This window comes from Pseudorasbora parva, chromosome 18, assembly GCF_024679245.1.
Source record: "Pseudorasbora parva isolate DD20220531a chromosome 18, ASM2467924v1, whole genome shotgun sequence".
Taxonomy (NCBI): Eukaryota; Metazoa; Chordata; class Actinopteri; order Cypriniformes; family Gobionidae; genus Pseudorasbora; species Pseudorasbora parva.
The window spans coordinates 41,599,339-41,612,488 of record NC_090189.1 but is presented as its reverse complement, the minus strand read 5'-3'; the positions used below and the strand labels follow the sequence as shown (position 1 = coordinate 41,612,488).

General features: G+C 39.7%; 1 long non-coding RNA gene across 1 annotated transcript in view; it reads right to left on the bottom strand.

The window, feature by feature from the left end:
• The window catches only part of LOC137046989 (uncharacterized), a 70,918-nt gene extending 62,942 nt beyond the window's left edge, over nucleotides 1–7,976 (bottom strand). The window contains exons 1-2 of the long non-coding RNA XR_010899138.1: nucleotides 7,765–7,976; nucleotides 7,543–7,631 (exon numbers count right to left, since the gene is read on the bottom strand). This is a non-coding gene — a long non-coding RNA (uncharacterized lncRNA). The remainder of the gene's footprint in view (nucleotides 1–7,542; nucleotides 7,632–7,764) is intronic.
• Between the last annotated feature and the right edge of the window lie 5,174 nt (nucleotides 7,977–13,150).

Below are 13,150 nucleotides of genomic sequence, written 5' to 3'. Positions count from 1 at the left end.
ATATGGTTCTCCGCATGCTGCCTAAACAGCGCCGACCCACCCGGGCCTGGACTCTACCAGAGACCTCCAGGGTCCTGTGGTGTTGGCAGAAGATCTTCAATTCCTCACTGCAAAAAGGCTTTTCTTACTTAGTATTTTTGTCTTGTTTTAAGTCCAAAAATCTAAAAATATTTAGAAACATTTACAAGACAAGCAATAGTTTTTATCTTGTTTTGTGAAAAATAACTCAAAACCTTGCTGCGAGGCAAGTGCTAATCATGCTATGTTAGCAAAAAAAAAGGTCAATACCATTGTCAATACCATAGCAATGTATAAAGCACAGCTCAAAGAGATAAGAGAAACACTAATATCACATATTCAAGCCCAACAAAAGCAAACACTGATCTCCATCATGGTGACTTCCAACTAAACTATTATTTTCATTAAAACAGAAATAAAGTCAATCTGGTTAGTTATAAGTTAGTTCACGTATCATTGTTAGGTTTAGTAACTTACGAACTTTAAGAATTTAAGATTGCACACAATAAAAAGGTCTCCATCTTAATTTGAATCAGCGACAGGCGAGGCGAAAAGGGCCGCCTTTTGTAAATGTCCTCCAATCAGTGAATTAGTTCTCATTGCCAGACAGAACTCCTGGCATGGCCAATCACATCAAAGCAAGACCAGAGGGAGCTATTTTAATTAGTTATGATTTTGAGTTCATACAACTTGAAATCTTAAGTTTATGTATTTTGTAGGTTAATAAGTTATACTAACTTATATTTTTGAGTTTCTGGACTAAACTAGCAATAATTAGTCAAGATTACTTGATTTGTTTAAGTAAGGACAACATTAGGGTTTACAGTGTATAACCAGTAGATGGCAGCAGAGGAACACGTTTTGGCTCAGCCATTTTCACTGCTATATATATCCTCATGGGACCCAGTAATATACTTTATATTTAGTGAGTTTCTGTGACATCACACATGTCACAGTTTAATGTCAGGATGTCCTGTAAAGAGCACATTGTGGGCTTTACACAAATACCAAATGTTTAGAGGTTTCACCAGATCAACAACACCTTCTTGGTCTTCAAAAATGGCTGACAATAATGTTTAGCACTCTTATGGAAATATGATACAATTTTTTGTAATTATAATTTAAATCTGATTCATTTTCAAATAGGTTGCTATAAATCAACATCTTAGGAAAATGTTATGGGGTTTCTAATCAAAATATGACTTTTTGTTACAAAACGGGGCATTAATTTCATAAATGTCTACTGTAGTGGACGCCAGGAATTAAATCATGTTTATCAGACTGGCGACTCAGCAAGTGAATAGGGGGAAAAACAATCCATTACATGTTGCACCAAGAACACATTAAAATGCAAATTAGATGCAGTGTACATTGTACTGAATGGGAAAATCCAAGTATGCCATTTTTACCCATTTTAAAGGACCCGGCAGCCGAGGTATGACTGTCATACCCATTTGACACCCCTTATGGGGACGCATGTAATAGAGGAAAACGGGACTGTGTGTTGTGACACATTCCTCCCATAACCAATCCTTAAATCCTCCCATCCTTAAAACCTTGTGTGACTTGTGCCATTGTGGATCTTCTATTGGCTCAAACCAGACAGGATAACATCCGTTGGTCTCATGCACCGACGAGCCTCGAGCGCCCAACACCCTGTCATCCGTTTGTGGTTTGTCCCTCCTTGGACACTGTTGGTAAATTCTCACAACTAATGACCGGGAGCAACACTCAAGCCTTGTCGTTTCAGAGATACTCTGACCCAGTTGAGTGATTTGGCCCTTGTTAAAGTCGTTCAGATCTTTATTCCTGCCCATTTCTCCTGCATCCAACACGCTGAGTATGAGAACTGATTGTTTGCCTACCGTCTAATCTACCCAAACCTTAAAGTGGTGGTTCCGTGTTTTTTATCTAGGCTTGGTTGTGTTTATGGGGCCCGGTATAACATGTCTTTATTTTTAATTTTAATTTTAAAAGCGCTGTATTTTTCTTCTATTCTCCCTTTATTCCACACCGCTGTCTCCACTGTCCTCTGAACGGCTCGTTTGCTTCCTGCTTCTATGAAGCTCCTCCCTCCGAAAAACGCAATGGTCTTAGATTGGTTAGTTTCCTGTATTTTTATTGGCTGAAGTGCCAAGCACAGGTAGGCCACGCCCCTTCCCATTACGGGCAGAAGTCACATCTGCGGAGACTAGCGAGGGTTTATGATGTCACCAACCCAGGAAGAAGCTCGTTGTAGTCCAAACCGGCCATTTTTGTAGGCAATAAACTGCCGTAACTTTAAGAGACAATATCTCCGTTTGCAGTGAACTTTCAGCGCTGTAACTTTGCAGATACTGTTTATGCTCAAGCAGCGACATTACACACTAACTAAAGATAAAAAAGTCAAATCGCATGCAACCACTAAAAGTCTCTTCATTTTAGGCTAGTTTTAATCAAAAGAAACCTCAATATATCAGGTTTTAGTTAAAACATTTTATTCGTTTTTTACACAAATTATTTCTGAGAACTTCAGCTGAATATTCTCTCGTGATGAAAAAGTAGAGATGATTGTTGACGAAAATGAAGACAGATTTTATCTTAGTTTTTATTTTGTGCAAAACATTTTAGTCTCGTTCTTTTTCGTCAACAATAATGCAATTTAGTCTTAGTCAGCGTTTTTGAACATTGGTGCAGTCTCGTCATCGTCTCGTCTTAGTCATGGAAAAAATGGTCACTGACGAACATATTTCGTCTCGTCGTGTCTGACGAAATTAACTCTAGACTGCGCTCCAGTGCACAAAGCGTCGGTCCATAAAGACATGGATGAGGAGTTTGGTGTGGAGGAACTGGACTGGCCTGCACAGAGTCCTGAGCTCAACCTGATAGAACAGCTTTGGGATGAATTAGAGCGGAGACTGAGAGCCAGGCCTTCTCGTCCAACATCAGTGCCTGACCTCATAAATGAGCTTCTAGAAGAATGGTCAAAAATCCCCATAAACACACTCCTAAACCTTGAGGAAAGCCTTCCCAGAAGAGCTGGAGCTGTTAGAGAGGGTGGGCCGACTCCATATTAAACCCTACGGATTAACAATGGGATGGCATTAAAGCTCATGTGCATGTAGAGGCAGGAGTCCCAAAACTTGACATTATAGTGTGTATGTCAGTGCATTGTTTTGTCTCAAGATGCACACCAGTAATGCTTTAAGGCATGTTTATAAAATGTACTCATATGTCCCAATCTTGTCTTAATCTATACCCTGTCTGTGAAACCATTCCTTCATTTCTTAGACCTAATGGATATTATATCGGAGTTATTTAATATTTGCAATACAGAATTCTGTGCCCGACCCATTTTTATCTGACATTTCCTCATTCATGCTTCAGCGTCTCTGACCGTTTGGGGACTCGTGACAAAGTGAGGGTGGGCTGTTCACTAAGCCATATCCATTCAGGGTCAAAACCTTAAAAGGTGACTCGTAGTGGGCATTGCAACAAAAAAAAGAGAGAAAACTGAGCAAAAACAAAAGGTGGAGAGAGTGGATAGAGAGAGGAGCACAGAGTTAGAGGAAAAGAAAGAAAGTAGGTCGACTGGGTCACTTTGTGGATGAAGAGAAGCGTTAATGGATTGCTACATCCTGTTAAGAGGCAGACGAGAGAGATAAAGGTACAACGAAATAAAAGCTGGATGTCAGAGCCACCTCAAGGAGAGTCAGAGCTCCGATGGCTTCAACCTCACGGCGAGGGGTCGAAAAGTGAAGTTTGGGAACATGGATCGCTGCTTTTTCATCCTGTAGGTCTGAGCGCATCGTGTAGAAGACAAAATTCTCCACTCGCTCCATATCTGGTACTGATCTAATCCAGTGTAACAGAAATGAAGGTGATAATGGGTGAAATGAATAAACGATGAAAAGCGCTAGCATACAAACAGCTGCTTTCACCAACCAGACACGAAGGTGATAATAGCAAAATTATTCTGATGTGCTTTGACAGAAAAGAACAAAGTGTGTTCCTTTCCTCTTGTGTTTCTTGACATTAAGTCATGTGGTGTAGGAGCCATTTATGTTGACTGTGGATTTATGATCTGTTCACACCCCAGATGTGCTGTCCCTTTGTCCAGAGAAGGGAATAGGGGAGAGCGAGGCACAAACCAATGCTTTTTTTGACCGTCTCAGTTTTTGTGTAAATCCACCAATTGTACACGTCTAGTATAATTATGTGGTTTTGTGGCAGTGTATACCTTTTTCTTGGTTTACCCCGAAAGAATAGGAGTGAAATGTGACAACATGCCCCGTAGGTGGGGTGCATTGTAACATGAGCACATGGAGCCCGATCTCACGAAAATGCGTATAAATAGTACGAGTGTGCAATCTCGTGGAATGTATACGGCAAAATGAGTTTTCGCGTGCATGTGATACGCATTTTATGCCGTATTATATGTACGAACCCCCGACCCTTAACCTACCCAAGAGTGTGTCATATGCACGCCATAAAGTGCGTATCATATGCGCGCAAAAAACTCATTTTGGCGTATCCATTCCACGAGATTTCACACTCGTACTATTTATACACATGACCATGAGATCGTGTTGGCACATGTTAGCTTAAAATGTGGGATTCAAACTGCGGCTTGGTTCTTCTGCTGTTAGATCAGCATTAAAGAACGATCTCAACTGTTAAATAACAGACATAAGATTACAATAATATCAGATTGGTCTTATTTTGAATAAACACAAAAAACTGAGATGAAAAATAAACTTACATGAGAAATTTACTTGTAATATGGTTCAATAAATGTGACCCGTCACGGAAACCAGGGACACAAGTCGGCAGCTCTACTTTCGAGCAAAATGAGAAAAAAGGGTTTTTTTCAAATTATGTGATTTTCGCTTTTTTGCAGAATCTGTTAGTTGAAATCATGAAGAAGCCTCTCCGTGTTTGAGATGGCATTAATTGTATATTTAAAAGCGTATATTTTGAGGTTGAAATCGCCTTGTTTTGTCTGTGTGTATTTCCATACTGACTTTGGTTATTGCTCCGCCCTCCAAGGGACGCGTGGCTAATTATTTATGCAGCGCTCTGGCCGGCTGTAGAGATGATCTGAGCGACGATGAAAGACTGGATAATACCCTAATCTACAAGTGAGCGAAGATGAAGAAGAGGAAGAATGTATCAGACAGGCGTCAGACGAGTTGGACTGTAAGAAATCAGAGGCTATAGCGATAGTAACATTTGACAGGGATAAAGGCAGAGAAATGGCTCAAATCTGTAACCGTGGCTATAGTGTAGTGGTAAGACGCATGTCAATCAATCAATCAATAATTTATTTATATAGCGCCTTACAGCAGCCAAAAGGTGCACAAGGCGCTTTCCAGAAAAAACATCAAACGACAACATAAAGACAAATCCAACCAATCAAAACCAAGACTAAAAGTCAAAAGCTTGATTAAAAAAGTGTGTTTTCAGATGTGTTTTGAAAACACTCAGCACCGTGATGTTTCGGAGGTGCACAGGCAGTGCATTCCACAACTTTGGTCCTAGAACACTAAATGACCGGCCTCCAAACTTTTTATACCTGTATTTTGTGGTAACCAGAGAAATTTGGTCAGAGGAACGGAGTGTTCTGGCTGGCTGATATATTTTTACTAGTTCAGTGAGGTACACTGGGGCCATACCATGGATGGCCTTAAACACAAACAACAGGATTTTATACTCCACCCTAAACTGCACTGGGAGCCAGTGAAGCGAGCGGAGGACAGGGGTGATGTGTGACCGTTTAGATGTGTTAGAGAGAAGACGTGCGGCTGCGTTTTGTACCAGTTGAAGGCGACTGATAAGTGATGTATTTAGTCCAGTGTAGAGGGCATTACAGTAGTCGATCCTCGAGCTGATGAAGGCATGAATTGCTTTTTCAAGGTCGGCTCTGGACAAAAAATATTTGACCTTACTAAGAAGTCTAAGCTGGTAAAAACTCGCCTTCACTACTGCACCAATCTGTTTATCATACTGCATGTTTTTGTCCAAAATAACACCCAGGTTACGTACAGACGGAGCAAACTGAGGTGTCGTAGGTCCAAAGGTAAAAGCACTGCTGGATGAATCCTGGATGTCATCAAGTTAACGCACCTCGATCAGAGGATCAGAGGTTTGAATCCGCCTTTTGCCACACTCTCTCTACTCCCTTTTCCCATCACATATCTGATCGGAAAGGCATTTATTTTCAATAAACCGATAAAATATTAGAAAAGTGGAAATAAAGCATCTAACGTGTTTATTAATAAGCGTTTCTCGGTTAGAGAGTGTGGCAAAAGGCGGATTCGAACCTCTGATCGATTTGCGTCAAAACTTAATGACATGCGCCTTACCCCTACAGCCACGGTTACAGACTTTACCCATTTCTCTGTCTTTATCCCCTTCGAACAGACGCACAGTACATCCACTAAGAAGACCCCGGCAAACAGAAAGTGTGCCCGAACGACTTATTTGATTGGAGGCAACAAGATTTGCAAGAATAATTTTCTGTTTCTTATGGGGTGTGTTTCCATAAACATTTGTCGTTTTGTGTTCATTGTAAGAACACACACACGTTATCTCATGTTTAGACCTTCCCATACCTACCTATTGTTCTTAACTGTCGTTTTAATTGTAATCGTTAGCATCGTATCACTTGCTAAAAAAAAACATTACTATAATGGGCTTTTAGATGGTAATGTTAGCATCTTTATTATTAGTAGTATGAGGTCTGATTTTTCCCGTTGCGTCTGTCGTTACTAGCAACCCTGCAGCTTTACAGGGGGTGTGGCTTATCTAAATGAGATGTAAATGAGCCCTATTGTCACTCCCAGCAGGTGAGAACAGGTGAGAAACTTCAGAGGCTGTATTCTCTCGTTTACACTTTTCTAAAGGCCTACATTCAGATGGACACAACTTCTCCAAATATTATCAGATTTCCATGTGTTACACATCGCTGGAAAGCTTGGAGACTACACTTTCTGAATCCGTAACTCAAAGTGCCCCCAGACCGACTTGTGTCCCTACTTTCTGTGACTGGTCACACATTTTCAGTGATATCTTCCAAATATTTTTTTTAAATTTTTGTCTCTATATAGTATTGATATGGCAGCTAGTAAATACACAAAGTTTCATCATCCTGGCATGTGCTGATCGTGTTAAACCATGTGTGTTACAACTAACCCCGCGTTAGGTGTGCCCCGCGCTCCCCTATATGTCTGAACTGTGTCCACAAACCTAACAATCAGAAATGGACAATGGCTGTTTTAAGAACATTATTAAAGATTGAATGGCCATGTGAATATGATCTTTACTGACACAGTGCCTTTAACAATGGGTTAAAATGGATTTCAGAAGGGAAAAAATACTGAAAAGTAAGTTAGTTAAGAGTGTAAAGACCGGCCATGATGTTGAATATTCAATTAGACTTTTATAGTAGCTGGCTGTTTGTGTGTTAGTGTGAGAAATACACAATGTAGGTGTCATTACAGCTAAAGATGTGATCCTGTGTGTTAGAGCAGCACTTTTAATTACCTCCTCCTCACAGAATTTCGTGTCTTTGTCTTTTATTCTTCTGAGGGACGCTGATGTTCTCCTCGTTCCCTTTCATGTATTGGTAATAGCTGTATGTGAATGTAAAAAGGAGTTTAAAAGGGCAGATAAATTGAGTTATTATCTCCCAAAAGAAAGAAACAATTCTGAATTAGAGCCCTGGATGGACCTACAGCTTATCAAAATGCAAATAAAAAATCTCACCTTTTTTTAATCCTCCTATTACACTGCAGCTTCAGTTTGGTTTTTAATGTCAAAGTAGTTATGTTAATGCTCTTTTCTTTATTAAAGGGTTACTTCACCGCTTTTTTTTATATTAAACTGTTATTCCCTTAACTAAAACGAGTTGACACACACCTCTCTCGTCTCAGTGCGTGCTCTTAATCGCTCTGATGATCTGATAGCATTTAGCTTAGCCCACTAACTGTTAAGCCAAGTTCATCCACTATGGTACCAGACAGAGAACAAGTTAGGAGTAACAAACTCCACGTTTTCCCTATTTAAATACAGTTACTCGAATTGTTGAACGATCAAGTATGATGACAAAATAAAACGTGGCGCTTTTCTTAGCGGATTAAAGAGGAGAACTATAATGTATGGCGGAATAGCACTTCTGAGAGTACTTCGGCTCGGCGCAGTAAAAAGTCCCGGCCGAAACATCTTCCCTCACATCTCCCTATTGACAGAAATGAGAGAGGGAGGGGGAGATGTGAGGGAAGATGTTTCGGAAGACATATAAGTCAAATGTGACTAAGAATCAAAATAAAGAGTTAGCAGATATTAAGCAGACAGTCTGCTAATACTCTAACGAGAGTTAGTTGACATGTAGTTGCAAAGTTACTTATAATAATTAGTTAGCCTACATGTATATAGCTGCCAATGTGCAGCACCACCTGGATGATGCTGTAGGAATTGTAAAACAAAACAAAAACATATTTTACAGTTTTTATTTCAGTGGTGTTGCGGCTGGAAAAACATATAAAGAAACAATAATAATCTCAGGTACTGATTTTGTGCTTTATTCTTCATAAAAGGAATTTTGAATATAATTTTTCATGACCTTTATAGACATAACCTACTGAAAGCAGAAATACATATATCGTGCATTGTTTCTTTCAGTAGGCTGTGTCTATAAAGGTCATGAAAAATGATATATTCATACTTCTTTTTATTTGCGTCTGAGGGCAATTCACCCCAGATATTGAAAATAAATTAAGAGAAAACAATGTTCAAACTGTCAACTCAAGGTGAACAAACAAGTGTATGCTATGATAATAAAAGATGGTTTCAGGTACTCGTGTATTTTTAACAGTGTTAAAATAGTGTAAGAAGGAATTTTAATGTACATTGTTGTGGATGCTTGAGATCCCGCCCACACGCTCTTCTGATTGGCTGGGATTTTTGATTGATTTTGTCGGGTCGAGGTTGGTTTGGACCTACAAATTGCTTATCGCACAGCGACACGGTATTAGGCTGTATAAATTTGCTTTTCAAAGCTGCAATTTCTAGTATCCCTGATTACACACTTCAAGAGGTGTGACTTGAGATTTTATAACAATAGTGGATGAGTTTTCATCCAAATATTTGATGGTGTCTGGGGAATATGTTATCAATGAGGGTTGAGGATGGCCCGATGTCAAGTGCGAGTCCGGTCTGTGGAGATAAGACTCTATCAGCAGGTCTAGGGTGCGTGGCTTGATCTAGGATTGAAGGTAACGTGGGTCTGACCATTGTTTGTGCTGTGGGACAAAAACAGACTCTTGAGTTTAATTTTGGCATTCACTTGCAGCTGGTGTACAGGCCTGAGCTAAAGTCTAATAAGGACTGTTCTGGATGACCACACAGATGAGCTAGACGTCTGGAATGGTGGCTGAGATTTTAATGCACCTGCATGTGATAGCTATGTGATTTTCAGATAAGATGTAGAATAGATTTAAACGAAAGAGACAGGCATTAAGAATTCTGGCATAATGTGAGAATTAAATACAGTGAAATGATTGTCAATGAAAATGACAGAATAGTGACTAAACTATTTAATATATGTTTATATGTATGTATGAATATTTTGCCAACAGTTTTGGGACGTCTGGCACTACATGCAAATGAATGTTAATGCCATCCCATTGTTAATCCGTAGGGTTTAATATGGAGTCGGCACACCCTCTCTAACAGCTCCAGCTCTTCTGGGAAGGCTTTCCTCAAGGTTTAGGAGTGTGTTTATGGGGATTTATGCCCGTTCTTCTAGAAGCTCATTTGTGAGGTCAGGCACTGATGTTGGACGAGAAGGCCTGGCTCTCAGTCTCCGCTCTAATTCATCCCAAAGCTGTTCTATCGGGTCGAGCTCAGGACTCTGTGCAGGCCAGTCAAGTTCCTCCACACCAAACTCCTCATCCATGTCTTTATGGCCCGACGCTTTGTGCACTGGAGCACAGTCATGCTGGGACAGGAAAGAGGGCGTCGCCAAACTGTTCCCACAAAGTTGGGAGCATGAAATTGTCCAAAATGTCTTGGTATGCTGGAACATTAAGAGTTCCTTTCACTGGAACTAAGGGGCAAAGCCCAACCCCTGAAAAAAACAAAGGCCACGATCCCCCCTCCACCAAACTTTACTCTTGGACTGCATTTATATAACGCTTTTAACAGACCCTATAGCCATCCAAAGCGCTTTACATTTTGCCTCACATTCACCCATTTATGCACCGACGGCGATGTCAGCCATGTAAGGCACCATCCAGCTCGTCGGGAGCAGCTGGGGTTAGGTGTCTTGCTCAAGGACACCTCAACACTTGGTCAGGTGGAACTGGGGATTGAACCACCAACCTTTCGGTTTGTAGACAACCTACATGAACCATAAATTGGCACAATGGCACAATGCAGTCAGGCAAGTCCCGTTCTCCTAGAAACCGCCAAACCCAGACTCGTCCATGGAATTGTCAGACTGAAGTGTGATTGGTCGCTCAGAGAACACGTCTCACTGCTCTAGAGTCCAGTGGCGGCTGCTTTACTCTAATTTAGTGATTTGGAAGGCCGTCACAAGCCATTTTTCAATATAGTGTACCTTTGAATTTAACCTAATGTTGCACATTAACATACAGTACATCATGGCTATGAGCATGTGGCATTATGCTAGTTAAGAAAACAATTATATGCCTTTATTATATTTAAACTGTTTAAAAAGAACATTATTGATTATTTACCTAACTGAATAATAGTTTTTGACTTTTTAAGTTTCTGATTGTGTTGTATATTTTCTGTATATTAAAGACTGTACTATGTAATGTTAAGTATTGACATGGGATATCAGCAGTGCTTTTTTGAGGAACCCTCTAGGTCAAATGCCTTTTTAAAATCAAATTTAGACAGTGAAAATGCAATTTATGCAATTTCCTTTCTGAGTGATCAGCTATAAATGGAGAAGTAAACAGGACCCAACACTGATCCCTGTGGGATGCCTGATAAATGAGTAATGTGAGACATAAAACATGAGGGTTTAAGCTGACATCAGATGATTAGTTATGTAAAATTGAAAAATAAATAATATTTTTACGCTCTTATGTTAAATCTAAACTTGTCAGCACAACATTCACATCAAAATCTCTCTAATTATAGGTGCTATCAAAGTGTACGCAGATGGTCTAGCACCTGTTTCGCTGTATTTGAGAGCTTATTGCTTTTGCCATAGCTGCACAGTGACAGGTTTATGACTTTTATTTCCTCTGATTTGGGGATAAACATTAAAGGCTTTGGTAGTTGCTGTAATAGCTATGCTAAATCAGACAACTTTCGTTTTACTGGACCCTCCCAAGGGTTATAGATGGAAAGATGCTGATGATATTTTCTCGGGAGAAAATACATGAATAGTAAAGATAGCACACCGTGTTCTTGCTGAAGAATTCTGCCTCACTCATCTATATCAGCACTTCCAGATTATCTATGGGCACATCCTCTAAAACATAATACAAACGCCTGATACTGTCCTTGAGTGTGTGCAGTGTGAAAGGTGCACGTTTGATAAATGATTATGTGTGTTAGCATGAATGTGCAGGGTATCTTTGCATTTAAACTCCTGACCAGGATTTATTAATCGACTCAAACTGTAAAGCCTGTTTTCACAGGCTTAAATCAGGATTAGGCTTTAGTTAAATTAGCTTTTTTAAATGTCCTTTTTTGTCAGTTGCATTTACTGCCACTAGTGCTACATAAATTACACAGTTCCCCATTTCAGAGATGTGACTGTGGGACATCATGAAATCTACCACTGATCACATCTACATTTTTCAGCTGGCCAAATTAAATTTCTGTGAATTGATGCAATTTAATTTTGCCAACTAAACTATTTAGATGTGATCAGTTACTAGAACATTTTCAATTGGGGCCTGAACTTTTTTTTTTTACAGTGAAGGTTTGCATAAACTCTGACAGATGTCTTCACTGAAGATCAGTGAGCAATGGATTTCGATCATGAAGTCTAAAATTATTCACTTCTTTCTCAACAAAAGAAAAGAAGTGTGAACTGCCAACTATAAATTCAACAACTCTGAGCACATAAGTGTAATTTTATAAGGGTCAAGGAAGGACATGCAATAAAATAATACTAATAATACAAACAACATAGTGAGCAATGAAACATATTTCTATCTTTGTGCTAGAGTGTATTTTTTTTTCCAGCTCTTTGTCAAATAGTTTTTATCTTATCATGTTATAACCCCCTACCCATCTTAAATCTGAAAATCAATACCTTATTACTTCTATCTTCACTGCCTCCTCTGGCACCTCAACTCAGCAATACGGCAAAAGATCTCAAAAATGTATCAACAATTATCTCTAAATATCAGTTTTCTGCGAGTGAAGAACATTGGGCCAAATTCAGACACCTTGTTAACTCAGTCTAGCCCAAGACGGATAATATTCCCACATTCCCCTGGACTGTTGGAATAGATTTTTCAGCTAGAATAACATGAGCACCAACACAAATCATCCATCTAACTGTGCTGTGCCTCTGTGTATTTCAACCACTTCACAACTAGAGAAACACACAATGCCAGGCTGTTGGTAGACTATTGCCTCATGGCTAGCGTATGATTGCTTGGCGCTGCTCCCTTAAGCTAACTTTAACGAAAAAATTAATACAAATAAATCCTCACTCGGGTCAGGAAGAGAAAGTATCTCGCTTACTTTGATGAGATATATTTCTTCTTCTAATCTATCTACTGTATTTATCCCCTCCGCATCGAGGCTTTTGTGTTCCATACTGTACATAAATTGCACACTACATTGCACAACTGATTTTTAAAAATTATAATTGTGTTAGCATTTTTTAAATATTGTTTAATACTGATATGTTATAAAATCAGACCTGCAAGTAATTGCATTTAAAATTACATTGTTGACACTTCCCTTACACCCCTATGTAAGGGATTTAACTCTACCCTTAAACTGACCCACACCACCACACCTGACCCTAACTCTACCCTTAAACTGACCCACACCACCACACCTGTCCCTAACTTTACCGTTAAACTGACCCACACCACCACACCTGACCCTAACTTTACCCTTAAACTGACCCACACCACCACACCTGTCCCTA